This window comes from Monodon monoceros, unplaced genomic scaffold (assembly GCF_005190385.1).
Source record: "Monodon monoceros isolate NGI ecotype Baffin Bay Population unplaced genomic scaffold, NGI_Narwhal_1 Super_Scaffold_21, whole genome shotgun sequence".
NCBI classification, from domain to species: Eukaryota; Metazoa; Chordata; class Mammalia; order Artiodactyla; family Monodontidae; genus Monodon; species Monodon monoceros.
In genome coordinates this window covers 130953005-130959004 of record NW_021703778.1, presented here as the reverse complement: position 1 = coordinate 130959004, position 6000 = coordinate 130953005, and positions in this window count along the sequence as shown.

The window sequence follows — 6000 nt, the reverse complement described above, 5'->3', positions numbered from 1 at the left end:
AAATTGAGTTATTTGTAGTGAGGTGGATGGACCTAGAGTCTGTCATACAGGGTGAAGTAAGTCAGAAAGAGAAAAACAAATTCTGTATGCTAACACATATACATGGAATCTAAAACAAAAAACAAAAAAACAACGGTACTGATGAACCTAGTGGCAGGGCAGGAATAAAGACGTAGACATAGATGGACTTGAGGACACGGCGGGAGGGGCAAGCTGGGGTGAAGTGAGAGTAGCATCAACATATATACGCTACCAAATGTAAAACAGATAGCTAGTGGGAAGCAGCTGCATAGCACAGGGAGATCAGCTCGGTGCTTTGCCAAGGACCTAGAGGGGTGGAATAAGGAGGGTGGAAGGGAGGCTCAAGAGGGAGGGGATATGGGGATAATTGTATGCATATGGCTGATTCACTTTGTTGTACAACAGAAACTAACACAGTATTGTGAAGCAAGTATACTCCAATAAAGATCTATTAAAAAAATAAAAATGCTAAAAAGCTATGACTTTTTAGACCATGGCATTTTAGATTGGCATTAACTCTGCTTCATGACTTCTTGCATTATCCACTTGCAGTGGGTAATGACAAAAATACAGAAGTTATATTATAAATAAACATCTGGGTGTACTTAAAAAAATTTAGTTTATCAACTGACTGAGTACAACGTATATTAGCATATCAACAAACTATATAACAGCTCTTCACTTATATATTTTCTGTATAATCCAATTTATACATCATTACATTTTCTTCATTGATAATGCAGAGGTAAGTCTCATACGAGCACATGTGAACATTCATTCAAAATTAGCAAGGAAGGGAGGCAGAGAGGGGAGACAGAGTGTGTGAGTGTATATTTGAGTCTTTAGGAATGCGTTAGTATGTCTGTATATTAAGGTGGGAATTAAATATAGTAATTTCTTTAGAAGTTTATATTTATCTAAATATCAAACATCTGGAAGCAAAAAATATTCCCTTGCAATGTATATACTTACTATATTAGATGTTTCTGGGTTTCTGGGATTCTTTTTGGAGAGACAGACCTCCAGGGATATGACATTGTCCCTGGGATGCCCTTCTTTCCTTTGTCTGCCTGGTGAACTTCAACCATCACACCTCTTTGGACAATTTCTGTACAATGTATAGAAGTAGTCTTCCATATTACAGTGCTAACACATTGCAGGAGTTATAATGTACCATTCAAAATCAGGTACTATTTTTTGTCTAGTTCTGGAATGGTATATAATAGGAGCACAGTAAAAGTTTAATACTAATTATGAGTTTTTATTGACTAAACTAAGTTCTCAATTTCAACTGGATTAGTCAGCAGTTTTTAAATCCAAATCATATGTTATGTTCAACTTTGTTTAGGCCTTTAACATTAAATTAAATGACTTACTATTTTAGTATGAGGGAAATACTTTAATTATGGGCCTGAAGCCACTTACATTCACCTTAGTTAAAAAGTCCTCTTGCTGCTACCAGTTAACAAGCTGTAAGCATTATTAACCACTTCTCCCGGTGATTTCCTTAGCAAAAGTGGAGTTAGAAGCTTGGCATTTGCTTTATTTTAGATTCAAAAAAACTCTTTTAAGATTATGAACAAAGACTGAAGTTCCTTAGAAAAATGTTAAATAAGATATTCATTTTAAATATAAAATATCCAGGTTAACTCAAATGAAATATTTTTTATCAATTATTTCTATACTTTATATGATGCTCTGTAAATACTATAGAAATGGTAAATAATAAAATATCTGGCAAAGAGGTTCTCAAGAGCCTATAGCATAGGCTAATAATCTTTGCTAAGTGTGACAGAAAGATTTTTAGGCTGAAATACAGAAGACTGACAACTGGTCATCTTGGTGAATCTAAGAAGACAATTCTTCAAAAATTACTCAATCCATAAGAGATTACAGAATACTGAATTGTATTCAATAACACCTGCAAGGGACCAAGTAAAATATGGTATTTAAACCCCTATTAAACACTACACTTCTAAAATTTAAAAGTGATTTAGATTGTTCATTTTCCACAGATGAAAGCTAAAATTCTGAATTTTTAATTATTGACTTTCCCCCAATTTTAGTAGTACATATAATACTTATTAAATTTCTAAATGTCAGATTGGTATGCCTGCTTCCAATTGCTGTCTTGTTTAATTCTCAACTTTTTCTTATGAAGTAGCTCAAGATAAATGTAGCTCAAAAAAGCTCTCATAATTATCAAGCTATTTTTCCAATGCACATATTATATATTCAATTACACACTCAAGTAACTTCACAATTGTTTTCATTTAAAAAATTATTTTCAGTTGATTATTTCTTATGCATTGTAGATTCTGGGAGGAAAGTTACATAAAGCATTTGAAAATAATTCAAAGGTGTATTCAAGTGAATGAGGTTTTTTTTTTAATAGGATACTTTTCCTAGTGACAAAAATCTTTAAAAGAGAAAGTATTAATACCTCAATATTTTGAAGTAAGATAGCTCAGAAACACGTTAAATGCTATTTATTTAATTTTCTAAAATGTACAAATGACTCATTTTTATTATCACTCATGCACTGTAATAGCTGGGAGAACAGCAGGTTGCTTGAAGATGCAACAAATATTCTTTGAACACTTCAATAAACAGAATGTAAACATTCACTTTAATAATGTTTCCTTTGTTAATGCAAAACTGAGTGCACTTTTTCCTTGTCTCTGGTTGAGTCATGACTAGCTGAGTAGCAACAGCAGAGCGCTGAAAGAATTTTTCAACAGCAATTTGCTTGTTCTAATTTACTTTTCAAGGTTGATGATCAGGATCATTATGTGGCTTGCAGAACTATTTCTATTAACTTGATCCAGTCATTCCTCTTGTTCTCATCATATTTAGTTTCCCTGGCAGCTTTAAGTGAATCAGAAGTGCCACTGGTGCTCCAGTTCTATAGTTTCATATACAAAATGAATTCCTATATCCTTTAGAAACAAATCTGTCATACTCATTGAGAAAGTATGTGTTCTTTGAAATGAGTGACTCAGATACGAAAGCTTTCCCTTTGGTTCTTCAAATAGAAATACTCTTTCTGGTTAGTGGACCTATGCAACAATAATACCAAAGCATTATCTGTTCAACCTTAACTTTGTTTAAAGAAATTCTAAGTAGTCTCGTGTTTTGAGCTTGAACACAATCATCACTCATCAACAAGATTAAGAAATAAAACTCATGTAATTTTTAAAATTTACATGATGCATACTGGAAAAGGCTTATTTTATTTCAATGTATAATATTCTAATAATGTAATGGGAAATAATCAAGTTATTCTCCACATTTTCAATAAATTTCAAAATCGCTGAATGTTTTCCCAATCTGCTTTCTGTGAGGGAATGTGTATTACTATAGTTCTAACATTTAAAGAGTGCCAGCTAAGTGATTTGGAAAATTCAATGGTATTACATTCTTCACACTAAACAAAACTATAAAACTGGCAAAGAAAAGAAACTCTTACTTCAATCACTGGCAAATTAACAAAGTTAACAATATAAATAAAATGGATCACACTTACCAGGCTTTGCTTCTAAAAGGGAAAAATCACAGGGTTTAAAATATAGTCACTAGTTATCTCTTTATATAACCTGCAGAGGGCACTAAAGTCCCTTGAAAGAAAAAGTAAAAAATTTAAGAGGGATAACAATAATTTTTCATTTTTATTTATTAGTAGTATGTTAACTAAATAACCTTTTTTTTTCACAGAAACTATCATTTAAAGAGAAGACATTTAAAGGAAACATAGTTTGATTTTAAATGTTTAATGGAGTATTAAGATATACAAATTTTCATGTCCTACTGGAAAAACAATTCAGCAGGTGGTTTCCACCTCAGGGCATCCGTCAATATGTAAATGCTGTGCATCATATATTAACACCACACTACCATCAATTACACAGATTGGCCAGGGCCTGAGAAAAGTCAACCTGGACCTCAAGTAACCTGCTTACAAAGCAGTAAATTAGTAATACAGATAAGGCATTGCATTGCTCCAGGCTATATATAGACAATAATGTTATCATATCCATAAAACAGTTGTTGAAAAAAAACCTAGAAGCTAGCTGAAAAGCTTTCAACTCATAAGAGTTTTAACCATTTTATAAGAGTAAACTCAAGAGTTCTTTGGTAATATTCATTTTATGCACCTCTTCATTACTACTAACATTGTGTTTGCAGGGAAGACATTTGAATATTTAACTTTAAATATTCTTCTTCCTCTGACATAATGAAATATTTCATAGGGAAACCCAAGTTGTACACACTAACATAAAACATTATATAAATACGCACACACATACATCTATGCTTTACATAAATATATTTTCTCTGATAGCATATTTCAAAATATATTGCAACATTTTATTAACTAAAAATTTACTGCACAGAGTAAGTTAATTATTAAAAATACTAGTTTCTTAGCAACATGGCCAGGGGATCCTGCCTTTCATCTTACATTTTTTCTGATCCTCAATTTTACCGTGGTTAAGTAACTTGCTATCAAAAGATATTTAGAAACATTTTGGTTACTAAATTCAAACTAGAGATGTTCATTTGGCACAAACATAAGTTAGATATGCATTTATTTGAGTCACTGTTTCAATTTAGAAATTGGATCACAAAAAGTTTGAGCCAAAAAAAAAGGTATAAGAAAATTATCCAAATACATAACTTGCAAACTGATACTAGAATAATGAACAATTACAAAGCATTAAAAAATGCTGTCTATAATAATAAAACTAGTCAAGAAACACATCTTACAATTTTATTCTTCAAATATTGTGCAAAATTTCATAGAATGTTTCAAAGTTTAAAGTTATGGAGGAAGGGTACCCAGTTAAATGAGAAAAAGGCAGAAAAAAATAGTAAACAGTACTGTCGAAATGGTTATTTTGATAACTTAAAATAATCAGTTTGAAGTATTTCTGTAATGGTACTTTTATGAAAAAAATCTTGATTCATCATGGGAACAAAACAAGCTCTTTTTCAAGAAAGGACAAAGTTAAATAAAGCTTTGAAATCACAAGTCTTAAGATGAATAATTGTGTACTGCGACATGTTTTCCCAAATTGGATTTCTTTACCACATACCATGACATTTTTTAATGGAGGCGGATGGGGAGAAACTGTGCAGTTGAATAAAATAGAAGCATTTTCTCAGCGTAAGTTGTAGCTTTGATTTTTGGGTTATCTCAGGGCCAATAAATATACACTCTAGTATATGAAACAAAACTAGAAGATATACTTAAACTGTAGTCTTTGTTTCTTCAAAGCCTATGTTTTCTAAAATCATTGCTAGGCAAAGTAAAAAGAAATGTTTGTTCTATTACATAAGAACTAAACTTCATTTGGTATTCAATTGACTTTCTAACTTAGCAGACAGGACTTTTACATCTTCAAATACTGAAAATAAATTGCATTCTTGGCCCTTGCTTTAAAAGGTTATAGAGAATAAACGCACACCCTGGTAGTGTTCTAGTGATCTCCCTAATCTCAGTTGCACTTTGTCAGAACGAGGTAACTGGTAGTTAAGTGAAATACCCTAGATCAAAGGGGGATTAATCACCAACTGAATCCTTGCTGAATAAACCTGTCATTCAAGAAAATTATTTCCACTGAACTTAGCAGAGGATTGAAGGTATTTGCATAACAGGGACCTACGTACTTCAGCCAGGTTAAAAGGTTCAGAATTCATCCCATGTTTAGCTTTTTGCCTCCTTTTCCTTTCAGCAGCCTGGTACAATGGTTTCTAATCTGATAATACAGCTAACTATCTAAATGATGTCAGAACAGGAAAGTATTGCAAAGTTTGGATGAGGGATGGATCAATTTCACTTTCAGTAACTCCTAAATCTGATTTGTTGGAATTTAAGATGTAATCCTAAAAAAGTCCCTTAAACCTGAGAACTGTTTATTAACATCCCTTTTCTGACCTTTGTCTTAGAAACAACCATTCTGCTGTGGCAGCGGTCCC